Here is an 18,920-nt window from a genome sequence, read left to right as displayed (position 1 = left end):
ACATGTTCCTACTCTACCCCAAGAAAATAACATAATATAGCAACATTTCTGTGAACTTGTTCCTGTCATACCCATCAGAAATTAATAGACCATAGTCATCCTGGGCATTCCCAGAATGTTAAATTTACCCACAGTAGCTTATCTGTTCTTTTTTTTTTTTTTTTTTTCCTGGGATATGTGTTCTTTTTTTTTTTAATTCACTTTTATTGAAATATATTCACAAACCATACAGTCATCCATGGTATACAATCAACTGTTCACAGTATGATCATATAGTCATGCGTTCATCACCACAATCTATTTCTGAACATTTTCCTTACATCAGAAAGAATCAGAATAAGAATAAAAAATAAAAGTGAAAAGAGAATACCCAAACCATCCCCCCATCCCACCCTATTTGTCATTTAGTTTTTACTCCCATTTTTCTACTGATTTTTTTTCAATTTTTTAACTTTGTTTATCAAAAAATTAAAAACAAACAGGCAAACAACAACCAAAAAAACCCAACAACATTTCAAACAAAGCAATGGATTAAGGAAAACAAATAACCTAAAATAACTACTTTGCTTCCAATATGTTCCTACCATACCCCAAGAAAATTAATAAACCATGTCCAAACAGAGGAGTAAGAAAAACAAATAATCTAAAATAACTACATTGCTTCCAACATGTTCCTACCATACCCCAAGAAAATTAACAACCCCTAAGAAAACAAAGGAATAAGAGAAAAAAAAAAACCTAAAATAACTCTATTGCTTCCAACATGATCTTACTATATCCAAGAAAGTTTACAAACCATAATCATTCCTGAGCATTCCCATAACATTGAGATTACCCTCCATAGTTTATCTGTTCTTATTAGATTATCATTCCCCCTCCACTAATTGGTATCTCTAGGTCCCCTACATTCTACAGTAAAAAACATTGTACATTTTTCACAGAATTCACATTAGTGGTAACATACAATATCTCTCTTTTTGTGCCTGGCTTATTTTGCTCAGCATTATGTCTTTTTTTTTTTTTTTTTTTTTTTTTTTAATCTTCATTTTACTGAGATATATTCATATACCACGCAGTCATACAAAACAAATCGTACTTTCGATTGTTCACAGTACCATTACATAGTTGTACATTCATCACCCAAATCAATCCCTGACACCTTCATTAGCACACACACAAGAATAACAAGAATAATAATTAGAGTGAAAAAGAGCAATTGAAGTAAAAAAGAACACTGGGTACCTTTGTCTGTTTGTTTCCTTCCCCTATTTTTCTACTCATCCATCCATAAACTAGACAAAGTGGAGTGTGGTCCTTATGGCTTTCCCAATCCCCTTGTCACCCCTCATAAGCTACATTTTTATACAACTGTCTTCGAGATTCATGGGTTCTGGGTTGTAGTTTGATAGTTTCAGGTATCCACCACCAGCTACCCCAATTCTTTAGAACCTAAAAAGGGTTGTCTAAAGTGTGCGTAAGAGTGCCCACCAGAGTGACCTCTCGGCTCCTTTTGGATTCTCTCTGCCACTGAAGCTTATTTCATTTCCTTTCACATCCCCCTTTTGGTCAAGAAGATGTTCTCCGTCCCACGATGCCGGGTCTACATTCCTCCCCGGGAGTCATATTCCACGTTGCCAGGGAGATTCACTCCCCTGGGTGTCTTATCCCACGTAGGGGGGAGGGCAGTGATTTCACCTTTCAAGTTGGCTTAGCTAGAGAGACAGGGCCACATCTGAGCAACAAAGAGGCATTCGGGAGGAGGCTCTTAGGCACAACCATAGGGAGGCCTAGCCTCTCCTTTGCAGCAACCGTCTTCCCAAGGGTAAAACCTGTGGTAGAGGGCGCAACCCATCAAACCACCAGTCCCCTATGTCTGTGGTCATGTTAGCAACCATGGAGGTGGGGTAGGCCAATACCCCTGCATTCTCCACAGGCTCCTCAAGGGGGCACTGCATCTTTTTTTTTCCTTGTTTTTTTTTTTTAACTTTCCCTTCTTTTTTAAATCAACTGTATGAAAAAAAAGTTAAAAAGAAAACAAACATACAATAAAAGAACATTTTAAAGAGACCATAACAAGGGAGTAAGAAAAAGACAACTAACCTAAGATAACTGCTTAACTTCCAACATGTTCCTACTTTACCCCAAGAAAGTTACCTAATATAGCAACATTTCTGTGAACTTGCTCCTACTATATCCATCACAAATTAACAGACCATAGTCATTCCTGGGCATCCCCAGAACGTTAAATAGCTTATCTGTTCTTCTTGGATTATTGTTCCCCCTTCCTTAATTGCTCTCTATTGCTAGTTCCCCTACATTCTACATTATAAGCCATTTGTTTTATATTTTTCAAAGTTCACATTAGTGGTAGCATATAATATTTCTCTTTTTGTGCCTGGCTTATTTCGCTTAGCATTATGTCTTCAAGGTTCATCCATGTTGTCATATGTTTGACGAGATCATTCCTTCTTACTGCCGCGTAGTATTCCATCGTGTGTATATACCACATTTTATTTATCCACTCATCTGTTGAAGGACATTTGGGTTGTTTCCATCTCTTGGCAATTGTGAATAATGCTGCTATGAACATTGGCGTGCAGATATCTGTTCGTGTCACTGCTTTCCGATCTTCCGGGTATATACCGAGAAGTGCAATCGCTAGATCGAATGGTAACTCTATATCTAGTTTTCTAAGGAACTGCCAGACTGACTTCCAGAGTGGCTGAACCATTATACAGTCCCACCAACAGTGAATAAGAGTTCCAATTTCTCCACATCTCCTCCAGAATTTGTAGTTTCCTGTTTGTTTAATGGCAGCCATTCTAATCGGTGTGAGATGGTATCTCATTGTGGTCTTAATTTGCATCTCTCTAATAGCTAGTGAAGCTGAACATTTTTTCATGTGTTTCTTGGCCATTTGTATTTCCTCTTCAGAGAACTGTCTTTTCATATCTTTTGCCCATTTTATAATTGGGCCGACTGTACTATTGTCATTGAGTTGTAGGATTTCTTTATATATGCAAGATATCAGTCTTTTGTCAGATACATGGTTTCCAAAAATTTTTTCCCATTGAGTTGGCTGCCTCTTTACCTTTTTGAGAAATTCCTTTGAGGTGCAGAAACTTCTAAGCTTGAGGAGTTCCCATTTATCTATTTTTTCTTTTGTTGCTTGTGCTTTGGGTGTAAAGTCTAGGAAGTGGCCACCTAATACAAGGTCTTGAAGATGTTTTCCTACATTATCTTCTAGGAGTTTTATGGTACTTTCTTTTATATTGAGATCTTTGGTCCATTTTGAGTTAATTTTTGTGTAGGGTGTGAGGTAGGGGTCCTCTTTCATTCTTTTGGATATGGATATCCAACTCTCCCAGCCCCATTTGTTGAAAAGACCATTATGACTCAGTTCAGTGACTTTGGGGGCCTTATCAAAGATCAGTCGGCCATAGATCTGAGGGTCTATCTCCGAATTCTCAATTCGATTCCATTGATCTATATGTCTATCTTTGTGCCAGTACCATGCTGTTTTCGTAACTGTGGATTTATAATAAGCTTCAAAGTCAGGGAGTGTAAGTCCTCCCACTTCGTTTTTCTTTTTTAGAGTGTCTTTAGCAATTTGAGGCATCTTCCCTTTCCAAATAAATTTGATAACTAGCTTTTCCAAGTCTGCAAAGTAGGTTGTTGGAATTTTGATTGGGATTGCATTGAATCTGTAGATGAGTTTGGGTAGAATTGACATCTTAATGACATTTAGTCTTCCTATCCATGAACATGGAATATTTTTCCATCTTTTAAGGTCCCCTTCTATTTCTTTTAGTAGAGTTATGTAGTTTTCTTTGTATAGGTCTTTTACATCTTTGGTTAAGTTGATTCCTAGGTACTTGATTTTTTTAGTTGCTATTGAAAATGGTATCTTTTTCTTGAGTGTCTCTTCAGTTTGTTCATTTCTAGCATATAGAAACATTACTGACTTATGTGCATTAACCTTGTATCCCGCTACTTTGCTAAATTTGTTTATTAGCTCTAGTAGCTGTATCATCGATTTCTCAGGGTTTTCTAGATATAAGATCATATCATCTGCAAACAATGACAGTTTTACTTCTTCTTTTCCAATTTGGATGCCTTTTATTTCTTTGTCTTGCCGGATTGCCCTGGCTAGCACTTCCAGCACAATGTTGAATAACAGTGGTGATAGCGGGCATCCTTGTCTTGTTCCTGATCTTAGAGGGAAGGCTTTCAGTCTCTCTCCATTGAGTACTATGCTGGCTGTGGGTTTTTCATATATGCTCTTTACCATGTTGAGGAAGTTTCCTTCAATTCCTACCTTTTGAAGTGTTTTTATCAAAAAGGGATGTTGGATTTTGTCAAATGCTTTTTCAGCATCTATTGAGATGATCAATTGATTTTTCCCTTTTGACTTGTTAATGTGTTGTAATACATTGATTGATTTTCTTATGTTGAACCATCCTTGCATGCCTGGAATAAACCCCACTTGGTCATGGTGTATGATTTTTTTAATGTGTCTTTGGATTCGATTTGCAAGTATTTTGTTGAGGATTTTTGCATCTATATTCATTAGGGAGATTGGCCGGTAGTTTTCCTTTTTTGTAACATCTTTGCCTGGTTTTGGTATTAGATTGATGTTAGCTTCATAAAATGAGTTAGGTAGTGTTCCATTTTCTTCAATGTTTTGAAAGAGTTTGAGTAAGATTGGTGTCAGTTCTTTCTGGAAAGTTTGGTAGAATTCCCCTGTGAAGCCATCTGGCCCTGGGCATTTATTTGTGGGAAGATTTTTGATGACTGATTGGATCTCTTTGCTTGTTATGGGTTGGTTGAGGTCTTCTATTTCTTCTCTGGTCAGTCTAGGTTGTTCATATGTTTCCAGGAAATTGTCCATTTCCTCTACATTATCCAGTTTGTTGCCATACAGTTGTTCATAGTATCCTCTTATAATTTTTTTAATTTCTTCAGGATCTGCAGTTATGTCACCTTTTTCATTCATTATTTTGTTTATATGTGTCTTCTCTCTTTTTGATTTTGTCAGTCTAGCTAGGGGCTTGTCAGTCTTGTTGATCTTCTCAAAGAACCAACTTTTGGTGATATTTATCCTCTCTATTGTTTTTTTGTTCTCTATGTCATTTATTTCTGCGTTAATCCTTGTTATTTCTTTTCTTGTACTTGGTTTAGGATTGGTTTGCTGTTCATTTTCTAGCTTCTTCAGTTGATCCATTAGTTCTTTGATTTTGGCTCTTTCTTCCTTTTTAATATATGCGTTTAGTGCTATAAATTTCCCCCTTAGCACTGCTTTTGCTGCATCCCATAGGTTTTGGTATGTTGTGTTCTCATTTTCATTCGTCTCTCTATATTTAGCAATTTCTCTTGCTATTTCTTCTTTAACCCAGTGATTGTTTAGGAGTGTGTTGTTTAACCTCCAGGTATTTGTGAATTTTCTAAGTCTCTGATGGTTATTGACTTCTAATTGTATTCCATTGTGGTCAGAGAATGTGCTTTGAATAATTTCAATCTTTTTAAATTTATTGAGGCTTGTTTTATGTCCCAGCATATGATCTATTCTGGAGAAAGTTCCATGAGCACTAGAAAAGTATGTGTATCCTGGTGATTTGGGATGTAATGTCCTGTATATGTCTGTTAAATCTAATTCATTTATCAGATTGTTTAGGTTTTCAATTTCCTTATTGGTCTTCTGTCTGGTTGATCTATCTATAGGAGAGAGTGATGTGTTGAAGTCTCCCACAATTATTGTGGAAACATCAATTGCTTCCTTTAGTTTTACCAGTGTTTCTCTCATGTATTTTGTGGCACCTTGGTTGGGTGCATAGACATTTACGATTGTTATTTCTTCTTGCTGAATTGCCCCTTTTATTAACATGTAGTGGCCTTCTTTGTCTCTCAAAACATCCCTGCATTTGAAGTCTATTTTATCTGAGATTAATATTGCTACACCTGCTTTCTTTTGGCTGTAGCTTGCATGAAATATTTTTTTCCATCCTTTCACTTTCAGTTTCTTTGTGTCCCTGTGTCTAAGATGAGTCTCTTGTATGCAACATATTGATGGTTCATTTTTTTTGATCCATTCTGCGAATCTATATCTTTTAATTGGGGAGTTTAATCCATTTACATTCAACGTTATAACCGTGAAGGCATTTCTTGAATCAGCCATCTTATCCTTTGGTTTACGTTTGTCATATTTTTCCCCTCTGTCTATTAATATCCTTTATTGTACCCATACCGAATCTCTTTAGTACTGAACCTTTGTCCAAGTCTCTCTGTCCTTTCTTTGTTTCTCTGTCTGTAGGGCTCCCTTGAGTATCTCCAGTAGGGCAGGTCTCTTGTTAGCAAATTCTCTCAGCATTTGTTTGTCTGTGAAAAATTTAAGCTCTCCCTCAAATTTGAAGGAGAGCTTTGCTGGATAAAGTATTCTTGGCTGGAAATTTTTCTCACTCAGAATTTTAAATATATCGTGCCACTGCCTTCTTGCCTCCATGGTGGCTGCTGAGTAGTCACTACTTAGTCTTATGCTGTTTCCTTTGTATGTGGTGAATTGCTTTTCTCTTGCTGCTTTCAGAACTTGCTCCTTCTCTTCTGTGTTTGATAGTGTGATCAGTATATGTCTCAGAGTGGGTTTATTTGGATTTATTCTATTTGGAGTTCGCTGAGCATTTATGATTTGTGTATTTATGTTGTTTAGAAGATTTGGGAAGTTTTCCCCAACAATTTCTTTGAATAGTCTTCCTAGACCTTTACCCTTTTCTTCCCCTTCTGGGACACCAATGAGTCTTATATTTGGACGTTTCATATTATCTATCATATCCCTGAGGTCCATTTCGATTTTTTCAATTTTTTTCCCCATTCTTTCTTTTATGCTTTCATTTTCCATTCTGTCATCTTCGAGGTCACTGATTTGTTGTTCAACTTCCTCTAGTCTTGTACTATGAGTGTCCAGAATCTTTTTAATTTGGTCAACAGTTTCTTTAATTTCCATAAGATCATCCATTTTTTTATTTAGTCTTGCAATGTCTTCTTTATGCTCTTCTAGGGTCTTCTTGATTCCTTTATCTCCCGTACTATGGTCTCATTGTTCATCTTTAGTTCTTTGAGTAGCTGCTCTAGGTGCTGTGTCTCTTCTGGTCTTTTGATTTGGGTGCTTGGGCTTGGGTTATCCATATCGTCTGGTTTTTTCATATGCTTTATAATTTTCTGTTGTTTTTGGCCTCGTGGCATTTGCTGAACTTGATTGGGTTCTTTTAGGATTTGTAGACCAATTGAAGTCCTTATCTCTAATTTATCAGATCTACAGCTTCGTGGAGTACACTTTCTCTAACTAACCAGCAGGTGGCGTCCACGAACCACCTGTTCTCCACAAGCCAGTTCTCCCCTGCTTAGCCTTTTTGGTGAGTGGGGGAGTGAGTCTTGTGGGGTCCAATTGGTGTACCAAGCTTGCGTGTGTAGTTGGTGTTGCCTGCCCTGTGTATGGGGCGTGTTTCTGGGCAGTCAGGGGGGGGGGTGGCTCTAACAATCAAATCTCCCTGGTGATCCTAGAGTTTTAAAGCTGCTGCAATAGTCTAATCCTTCAGTTCAGTCCTGCCACAGTTTGTCTCTGCCACTGACCCACAAGTCCTTGGTATTGGCGTATGGCTTCTGAGACTTGCAAGTGGGCCCCTCTTCCAGGCCGTGCACCCCGGGTCCTCTATTGAGGGATGGCTGTGCTATGTCACAGGTGAATGCCGTCCCCACAGGGCAGTTCTGGGCTGCTGGGCTGTGTAGGGAGGCTCCCAGTCTGCTGAAATGATGGCTGAATGGGGCTTTGTTAATTCACACTGCTCTACCTTCCCAACTCTGGGACAATCAGCTGAGGTTGCAGGGAAGGCTAATGTCCACGCCCAGTTTTGTGGTGTGTGCCTGTTATTTGAAGCACTTCCGTCACACTGGGTTGTCTGGGGCAGTTCTGGGCTATGGGGCTGGCGACGGGCAGGAGTGTTTCCTGTCCACCAGGATGATGGCTGTGAGCGGACGCCCCCCTTTTCTTGGGAAGTTGTGGTGTTTAGTGAATTTTCTCAGCCACTGGATTATTGCGTTTTGTCTCAGAGCTCTCCTAGTTCTGCTCTTGACTTGACCTGCCCAAATAGCAAGTCTTTGAAGCTTTCTGTATTGGGCTTCTTAGAGTAATTGTTTTAGAAAAAGAAAAAAGGATTAAAAAAAAAAAAAAAAAAAAAACGGGCCCTCCTCAGAGATCTAATGGGTTATTGAAATGCTAAGAGACAAAGCAACCAGGGCCATTAAGGAAAGGTCCACAGGGCAGAGAGATCAGCTTTTCTTCGGGATTTGCATATGCGCCTCAGGGCCCTTCCCCTTTCTATGTTCACCAGAACTCCAAAAATCCTCCGCTTTTATTTTGGAGTTTTTCGTGTTGTTTTTTTTCTATGCCTGTCTCCTCTCTGCTGGGCTGGCTGCTCTCAGATTCTCTGGTGTCTGGTCTCATTCTATCTATGGTTGGAGTTTGAATCAGTAGAATGAGTTTCCGATAAGGGCAGCCACTGCAGTTCTCCCTTCTCCTTCCCGGAGCTGACAGCCCCTCCTCCCCCGGGACTGAGCCTGGCAGGGAGGGGCGCGGGTCCCCTGGCCGCAAAAACTTACAGATTTCGCTGATCTCAGCAGTTCCACGTTTTCATGAGTGTTGTATGAAGGATGCCCAAGGTCAGATTGCTCTGTGGTGTCCAGTCCACGCAGTTCCTGGCTTTCTACCTACTTTCCTGGAGGAGTAACTAAAACATACAGCTCACCAGTCTGCCATCTTGCCCCGCCTCTATCTGTTCTTATTGGGTTATCATTCCCCCTTCCTTAATTGCTCTCAATCACTAGTTCCCATGCATTCTACATTATAAACCATTTGTTTTACATTTTTCAATGTTCACATTAGTGGTAGCATATAATATTTCCCCTTTCCATGCCTGGCTTATTTCACTCAGCATTATGTCTTCAAGGTTCATCCATGTTGTCATATGTTTCACAACATCGTTCCTTCTTACTGCCACGTGGTATTCCATCATGTGTATATACCAGATTTTATTTATCCACTCATCTGTTGAAGGACATCTCTTGGCAATTGTGAACAATGCTGCTGTAAACATTGGCATGCAGATATCTGTTCGTCACTGTTTTCAGATCTTCCGGGTATATGCTGAAAAGTGCAATCGCTGGATCAAAGGGTAACTCTATGTCTACTTTTCTAAGGAACTGTCAGACTGACTTCCAGAGTGACTGAACCATTATAGAGTCCCACCAACAATGGATAAAGGTTCCATTTTCTACACATCCTCTCCAGCATTTGTAGTTTCCTGTTTGTTTAATGGCAGCCAATCTAATTGTTATGAGATGGTATCTCATTGTGGTCTTAATTTGCATCTCTCTAATAGCTGGTGAAGCTGAATATTTTTTCATGTGTTTCTTGCCCATTTGTATTTCCTCTTCAGAGAATGGTCTTTTCATATCTTTTGCCCATTTTATAATTGGGCTGTCTGTACTATTGTCATTGAGTTGTAGGATTTCTTTATATATGGAAGATATCAGTCTTTTGTCAGATACATGGTTTCCAAAAATTTTTTCCCATTGAGTTGGCTGCCTCTTCGCCTTTTTGACAAATTCTTTTGAGGTACAGAAACTTCTAAGCTTGAGGAGTTCCCATTTATCTATTTTTTATTTGTTGCTTGTGATTTGGGTGTAAAAGTCTAGGAAGTGGCCGCATAATACAAAGTCTTGAAGATGTTTCCCTACATTATCTTCTAGGAGTTTTATGGTACTGTCTTTTATATTGAGATCTTTGATTCACTTAGAGTTAATTGTCATGTAGGGTGTGAGGTAGGGGTCCTCCTTCATTCTTTTGGATATAGACATCCAAGTCTCTCAGCCCCATTTATTGAAAAGACTCTTATGTCCCAGTTCAGTGGCTCTGGGGGCCTTATCAAAGATCAGTCAGCTGGAGGAGCTGGGGGAAGGTATGGAAGTGTTGGACTTCCTCACCTTGACTGGTATTGATGTTGTCAGAAACATTGGGAATGGTGGTTTGATGTGCCGAGCCCTTGATCATGGGACTTGCCCTTATGATGCTCGTTACTGCAAAGGAGAGGCTAAACTTGCATATAATTGTGCCTAAGACTCTCCCCCTGAGTACCTCTTTGTTGCTCAGATGTGGCCCTCTCTCTCTCTCTCTGAGCCACCTCAGCAGGTGAATTCACTGCCCTCCCCACTATGTGGGACCCAACTCCCAGGGGTGTAAATCTCCCTGGCAACACAGGATATGACTCCGGGGGATGAATCTGGACCTGGCATCATGGGATTGAGAATATCTTCTTTACCAAAAGGGGGATGCAGAATGAGATGAAATACTTTCAGTGGCTGAGAGATTTCAAATGGGGTTGAGAGGTCACTCTGGTAGACATTCTTATGGACTATATATATAGATAACACCTCTTAGGTTTTAATGTATTGGAATAGCTAGAAGTAAACACCTGAAACTATAAAACTCCAACCCAGTAGTCTAGACTCTTAAAGACTATTATATAATAATGTAGATTACAAGGGGTGAAAGTGTGATTGTGGAAACCTTGTGGATCACACTCCCTTTATCTAATGTATGGATGGATGAGTAGAAAAATGGGGATAAAAACTAAATAACAAATAGGGTGGGATGGGGGAATGTTTTGGGTGTTCATTTTTTACTTTTATTTTTTATTCTTATTCTGATTCTGTCTTATGTAAGGAAAATGTTCAGAAATAGATTGTGGTGATGAATGCATAACTATATGATCATACTGTGAATAGTTGATTGTATACCATGGATGATTGTATGGTATGTGAATATATTTCAATAAAACTGAATTAACAACAAAAAGAAGAGGCAGAATCCTCTACCCTCATACTTGCTTTGTACTGGAAAAAATGGACAATAAAAAGTGGGTAAAAAAAACCATTCAGCTGTAGATCTGGGGGTCTATCTCTGAATTCTCAATTCGATTCCATTGATCAATATGTCTATCTTTGTGCCAGTACCATGCTGTTTGACAACTGTGGCTTTATAATAAGCTTAAAATTCAGGGAGTGTAAGTCCTCCCAGTTCATTTTTCTTTTTTAGAATGTCTTTAGCAATTTGAGGCATCTTACCTTTCCGAGTAAATTTGATAACTAGCTTCTCCAAGTCTTCAAAGTAGGTGTTGGAATTTTAATTGGGATTGCATTGAATCTGTAGATGAGTTTGGGTAGAATTGACATCTTAATGACATTCAGCTTTCCTATCCATGAACATGGAATATTTTTCCATCTTTTAAGGTCCACTTCTATTTCTTTTAGTAGAGTTATGTAATTTTCTTTGTATAGGTCTTTTACATCTTTAAGTTTATTCCTAGGTACTTGATTTTTTTAGTTGCTATTGAAAATGTTATCTTTTTCTTGAGTTTGTCTTCAATTTGTTCATTTCTACCATAAAGAAATTATGTGCATTAATCTTGTATCCTGCTACTTTGCTAAATTGCTTTATCAGCTCTAGAAGTTGTATAATTGATTTTTCAGGGTATTCCACATATAAGATCATATCATCTGCAAACAATGACAGTTTTACTTCTTCCTTTCCAATTTGGATGCCTTTTATTTCTTTGTCTTGCTGGATTGCCCTGGCTAGCACTTCCAGCACAATGTTGAAGAACAGTGGTGACAGCGGGCATCCTTGTCTTGTTCCTGATCTTAGAGGGAAGGCTTTCAGTCTCTCACCATTGAGTACTATGCTGGCTGTGGGTTTTCCATATATGCTCTTTATCATATTGAGGAAATTTCCTTCAATTCCTACCTTTTGAAGTGTTTTTATCAAAAAGAGAGGTTGGATTTTGTTGAACGCTTTTTCAGCATCTATTGAGATCATCATTTGATTTTTCCCTTTTGATTTGTTAATGTGTTGTATTACATTGATTGTTTTTCTTATGTTGAACCATCCTTGCATGCCTGGAATGAAGCCCACTTTGTCATGGTGTATGATTTTTAAATGTGTCTTTGGATTCAGTTTGCAAGTATTTTGTTGAGAATTTTTGCATTTATATTCATTAGGGAGATTGGCCTATAGTTTTTCTTTTTTGTAGCATCTTTTGCCTGGTTTTGGTATTAGATTGATGTTAGTTTCATAAAATGAGTTAGGTAATGTTCCATTTTCTTCAATGTTTTGAAAGAGTTTAAGTAAGATTTGTGTCAGTCACCCAGGGGAGTGAATCTCCCTGGCAACGTGGAATATGACTCCCGGGGAGGAATGTAGACCTGGCATTGTGGGACGGAGAACATCTTCTTGACCAAAAGGGGGATGTGAAAGGAAATGAAATAAGCTTCAGTGGCAGAGAGATTCCAAAAGGAGCCGAGAGGTCACTCTGGTGGGCACTCTTACGCAAAATTTAGACAACCCTTTTTAGTTCTAAAGAATTGGGGTAGCCGGTGGTGGATACCTGAAACTATCAAACTACAACCCAGAACCCATGAATCTTGAAGACGATTGTATAAAAATGGAGCTTATGAGGGGTGACAATGGGATTGGGAAAGCCATAAGGACCACACTGCACTTTGCCTAGTTTATGGATGGATGAGTAGAAAAATAGGGGAAGGAAACAAACAAACAAACAGACAAAGGTACCCAGTGTTCTTTTTTACTTTAATTGCTCTTTTTCACTTTAATTATTATTCTTGTTATTTTTGTGTGTGTGCTAATGAAGGTGTCAGGGATTGATTTAGGTGATGAATGTACAACTATGTAATGGTACTGTGAACAATCGAATGTACGATTTGTTTTGTATGACTGCGTGGTATGTGAATATATCTCAATAAAATGAAGGAAAAAAAACCATTACAATTCATCTTCTCAAAAAAAAAAAAAAAAGAAAGAAAGAAAAGATTTGTGTCAGTTCTTTTTGGAAAGTTTGGTAGGATTCCCTGTGAAGCCATCTGGCCCTGGGCATGTATTTGTGGGAAGCTTTTTGATGACTGATTGTATCTCTTTTACTTGTGATTGGTTGGGTGAGGTCCTCTATTTCTTCCCTGGTCAGTCTAGGTTTTTCATATGTTTCCAGGAAATTGTCCATTTCCTCTATAGTATCCAGCTTGTTGGCATAGAGTTGTTCATAGTATCCTCTTATTTTTTTTTTAATTCCTGTGGGATCCACAGCAATGCCACCTTTCTCATTCATTATTTTGTATTTATGGGTCTTCTCTCTTTTTGATTTTGTCAGTCTAGCTAGGGGCTTGTCAATCTTGTTGGACTTCTCAAAGAACCAACTTTTGGTGTTATTTATTCTCTTTATTTATTTATTTATTTTTTTGTTCTCTATGTACTTTATTTCTGATTTTATCCTTGTTATTTCTCTTCTTCTACTTGGTTTATGATTGATTTTTTGTTCATTTTCTAGCTTCTTCAGTTGATCCATTCTTTGATTTTGGCTCTTTATTCCTTTTTAATGTATGCATTTAGTGCTATAAATTTCCTCCTCAGTACCACTTTTGCTGCATCCCATAGGTTTTGGTATGTCATGTTCTCATTTTCATTCATCTCTATATATTTAGCAATTTCTCTTGCTATTTCTTCTTTAGCCCACTGATTGTTTAGGAGTGTGTTGTTTAACCTCCATGTATTTGTGAATTTTCTCTCTGATGGCTATTGACTTCTAATTTTATTCCATTGTGGTCAGAGAATGTGCTTTGAATAATATCAATTTTTTAATATTTATTGAGGCTTGTTTTATGTCCCAGCATATGATCTATTCTGGAGAAAGTTCTGTGAGCACTAGAGAAGAATGTGTATCCTGGTGATATGGGATGTAATGTTCTATATATGTCTGTGAAGTCAAATTCATTTATCAGATTGTTTAGGTTTTCAGTTTCCTTATTGGTCTTCTGCCTGGTTGATCTATCTATAGGAGAGAGTGATGTGTTGAAAGTCTCCCACAATTATTGTCAGTTGTTTCCTTTAGTTTTGCCAGTGTTTGTCTTATGTATTTTGTGGCACCTTGATTGGGTACATAAATATTTGTGATTATTTCTTCTTGTTTAATTCCTCCCTTTATTAGTATGTAGTGGCCTTCTTTGTCTCTCATAACATCCTTGCATTTAAAGTCTGTTTTATCTGAAATTAATATTGCTACTCCTGCTTTCTTTTGGCTGTAGCTTGCGTGAAATATTTTTTTCCATTTTTTCACTTTCAATTTCTTTGTGTGCCTGTGTCTAAGATGACTCTCTTGTATGCAACATATTGATGGTTCATTTCCTGTTTTTGATCCATTCTGCCAAACTATGTCTTTTGATTGGGGAGTTTAATCCATTTACATTCAATGTTATTGCTGTGAAGACATTTCTTGAATCAGTCATCTTATCATTTTGTTTCTGTTTGTAAGATGTGTTTTTTCCCTCTCTCTCTTAATGTCCTTTAATGTAACCATACTGAATCTCTTTAGTACTGAGCCTTTCTCCATCTCTCTCTCTCCTTTCTTTGTTTCTCTGTCACTAGGGCTCCCTTTAGTATCTCACATAGGGCAGGTCTCTTGTTAGCAAATTCTCTCAGCATTTGTTTGTCTGTGAAAAATTTAAGCTTTCCCTCAAATTTGAAGGGGAGCTTTGCTGGATAAAGAATTCTTGGTTGGCAATTTTTCTCTCTCGAGTTTTAAATATGTCATGTCACTGCCTTCTCACCTCCATGGTGGCTGCTGAGTAGTGACTACTTAGTCTTATGCTGTTTCCTTTGTATGTGGTGAATTGCTTTTCTCTTGCTGCTTTCAGAACTTGCTCCTTGTCTTCCATATTTGACAATGTGATCAGAATGTGTCTCTGAGTGGTTTATTTGGATTTATTCTATTTAGAGTTCACTGGGCATTTATGATTGGTGTATTTATGGTGTTTAGAAGATTTAGGAAGTTTTCCACAACAATTTCTTTGAATACTCCTCCTAGACCTTTACCCTTCTCTTCCCCTTCTGGAACACCAACAAGACTTACATTTGTATGTTGTATATTATCTATCATATCCCTGAGGTCCATTTCAATTTTTTCAATTTTTTCCCCATTCTTTCTTTTATTCTTTCATTTTCCATTCTGTAATCTTCCAGGTCACTGATTCACTGTTCAGCTTTCTCTAGTCTTGTACTATGAGTATCCAGAATCTTTTTAATTTGGTCAACAGTTTCTTTAATTTCCATAAGATCTTCTTTTTTTAATTTACTCTTGCAATTTCTTTATGCTCTTCTAGGGTCTTCTTCATGTCCTTTATATCCTGTGCCATGTTCTCATTGTTTGTCTTTAGTTCTTTGATTAATTTCTCCAAGTACTGTATCTCCTGTGATCTTTTGATTTGGGTGATTGGGCTTGGGTTATCCATATTGTCTGTTTTTTTCATATACTTTAAGATTTTCTGTTGTTTTTGGCCTCTTGGCATTTGTTTAACTTGATTGGGTTCTTTTAGGATATGTGGACCAATTCAAACCCTTATCTCTAATTTGTCAGATCTATAGGTTCATGGAGTACACTATCTCTAACCAGCAGGTGGCATCTGTGAGCTACCTATTCCCCTCAAGCCAGTTATCTTCCAATTTGTCTTTGTGGTGAGTGGGGGTGTGAGTGTTGTGGGGTCCAATTGGTGCACCAAGCTTGCATGTGTATTTGGTGTTGCCTGCCATGCATATGGGAATGTGTCTGAGTGGTTAGGGAGGGAGGGTGGCTTTAATAATCAAATCTCCCAGACTGTTGCAATAGTCTAATTCTTCAATTCAGTCTTGCCATGGTTTGTCTCTGCTGCTGACCCACAAGTCCTTGGTATTGGTGTATGGTCCCTGGGACTTGTGATGGGTCCCTCTTCAAAGCTGTGCACTCCTAGGTCCCCTTCTGAGGGATGACTGTGCTACATCAAGGTGAGTGCCATCCACCAAGGGAGGTTCTGGGCTGCAGGGCTGTGTAGGGGCATTCCCAGTCTGCTGAAATTATGCCTGAATGGGGCATGTTAATTTCCCCCTTTTCATGCAGCTCTGCCTTCCCAGCTCTGGTCAATTAGCTGAGGGTGTGGGAAAAGCTATTGCCCATGCCCGATATTGTGTGTGAGTGTGTGTGTGTGTGTTGTTGGAAACCCTTCCCATCACACTGGGTTGTTTCAGGAAGCTCTGGGCTGTGGCACTGGTGCCAGGCAGGAGTGTTCCCAGCCCACCAGGAAGATGGCTGCAAGGGATGCCTCCCTTTTCTTGGGAAGTTGTGGTGTTTTGAGATATCCCTTCTAAGGTGAAGGTAAGCTATTTCATCTGGCCCCTCCTACAACCAAAAGAGAGTGACAATGCATAGTTGACCTCTTTGGATTTTGGAGACAACATATTCCTCATTTGGGTGTGCTACTCCAACCCATTTACTGAGTGACCAGAAAAGTTTCTAGTTTTGAGTGGGGTCCAGAACAAGATGAGGCTCTGCAACAAGAGTAGGCTGCTGTGCAAGCTGCTCTGCCACTTGGACCATATGATCCAGCTGACCCAATGGTGCTGGAAGTGTCAGTGGCAAATAGAGATGCTGTTTGGAGCACTTGGCAGGCTCCTATAGGAGAATCACAATGCAGGCCCTTAGGACTTTAGAGTAAAGCCTTATCATTTTTTGCAATTAACTATCCCCAATTTGAGAATCAGCTTTTGGCCTGTTATTGGGTCTTAGTAAGGACAGAATGCTTAACCATGGGTCACCAAGTTGCCATGAGACCTGAGTTACCTATAATGAGCGGGGGTTTTCTGACCTGCCAAGCCATAAAGTTGGGCATGCACAGCAGCACTCCATCATAAAATGGAAATGATATATATAAGATAGAGCTTGAGTGGGTCCTGAAGTCACAAGTAAGTTACATGAGGAAGTGGCCCAAATGCCCATAGTCCCTATTCCTTCCACCTTATCTTCTTTTTCCCAGTCCACAGCTATAGCATCTTGGGGAGTTCCTTATCAGTTGGATGAGGAAGAGAAAAATCAAGCCTGGTTTACATATAATTCTGAATGATATGCAGGTGCCACTCAAAAGAGGACAGATGCAGCTCTGCAGTCCCTTTATGGTTTGTCCTTGAAGGACAGTGGTGAGGGGAAATCCTCCCATTGGTGGAAATTTGAAGAGTGCACCTGGTTGTTCATTTTGCTTGGAAGGAGAACTGGCCAGAAGTGCATTTGTATACTGATACATGGGCTGTTGCTAATGGTTGGCTGGAAGGTCAGGGACTTGGAAGGAACATGATTCAAAAATTGGTGACAAAGAAGTCTGGGAAAGAGGTCTGTGGATAGATCTTTATGAGTGGGCAAGAAACATGATATTTGTGTACCATGTGAATGCTTACCAGAAGCTGACTTCAGCAGAGGAAGATTTTAATAATCAATTGGATAAGATGACCCATTAGGTAGATAACAATCAGCCTCTTTCCCTAGTCACTCCTGTCATTGCCCAATGGGCTCCTGAACAAAGTGGTCATGGTGGTAGGGAAGGATGTTATGCATGGGCTCAGCAACATGAATTTTCACTCAGCAAGCCCAACCCAGCCACAACCACTGCTGAGTGCCCAATCTGCCAGAAGCAAAGACCCACACTCAGTCCCTGATATGGCACCATTCCCCAAGGTTATCAGCCTACTACCTGGTGGCAGGTTGATTACATTGGACCACTTCCATCATGGAAGGGGCAGCTATTTCTTCCTCACTGGAATAGACACAGACTCCAGATATTGGTTTGCCTTCCCTGCACACAATGCTTCTGCCAAAACTACCATCTTTGTACTTATGGAATGCCTTATCCACCAGTACAGCATTCCACACAGCATTGCTTCTGACCAAGGAATCCACTTCACAGCAAATGAAGAGAGGGAATGGGCATATACTCATGGAATTCTCTGTTCTTAACACGTTCCCATTATCCAGAGGCAGCTTGGTTGATAGAATGGTGGAATAGCCTGTTCAATACTCAATTATGGTATCAACTATGTGGCAGTACCTTGCAGGGCTGTGGCAATGTTCTCCAGGAGGCTGTGAGTGCTCTGAATCAGTGTTTGCTCTGTGGGGCTATTTCACCCAAAGCCAGGATTCACTGGCCCAGGAATCAAGGGGTGGGAATAGGAGTGAAACCACTATCTCTGCTCATAATCCACTAGGAACATTTTTGCTTCCTATCCCTGCAATCTTAAGCTCTGCTGGTCTACAAGTCTTAGTTCCAAAAGCAGTAGTGCTTCCACCATTGAACTGGAAATTAAGACTGCCACCTGGCCACTTTGGGCTTCTCATGACTCTGAATCAACAGGCAAGGAAGGGGATTACTGTACTGACTGGAGTGATTTACTGACTGTCAAGGGGAAATAGCACTGCAACTACACAATAGAGGTAAATAACTGTTTTCCTGGAATACAGGAGATCCCCTAGGGCATCTCTTAGTACTACCATTTCCTGTGATTAAAGTCAATGGAAAACTGCAACAACCCAATCCAGGCAGGACTACCAATGGCCCAGAAACTTCATGAATGAAGGTTTGGGTCATCCATCAGACAAAGAAACATAGCCAGCTGAAATGCTTGCTAAGGGTAAAGGGAACATGGGGTGTGTTGCAGAACAAGGTAAAGACAAATATGAACTATGACTACATGACCAGTTACAGAAATGAGGTCTATGATGGCATGAATATTTCCTCCTGGTTTTGTATATTTTGCAGTATTTTAGTTAAAGGATATCAAGTCGGAGTCAATGTCACCCAAGGACTTGCACCCTATTCTGAGGAGATTTAGTTCATTTCCTGTTGTATGCAAGACAGCTGAGTATTGTTAGGTGAAATATGTGTCTGCTATTGTGCTCTACTTAGAGATAAATTATGGTTTAAGGTGATATGTATAAATGCTAAGTTGACAA

This window comes from Choloepus didactylus, chromosome X, assembly GCF_015220235.1.
Source record: "Choloepus didactylus isolate mChoDid1 chromosome X, mChoDid1.pri, whole genome shotgun sequence".
Lineage (NCBI taxonomy): Eukaryota > Metazoa > Chordata > Mammalia > Pilosa > Megalonychidae > Choloepus > Choloepus didactylus.
Note: the sequence above shows the minus strand (reverse complement) of the source record.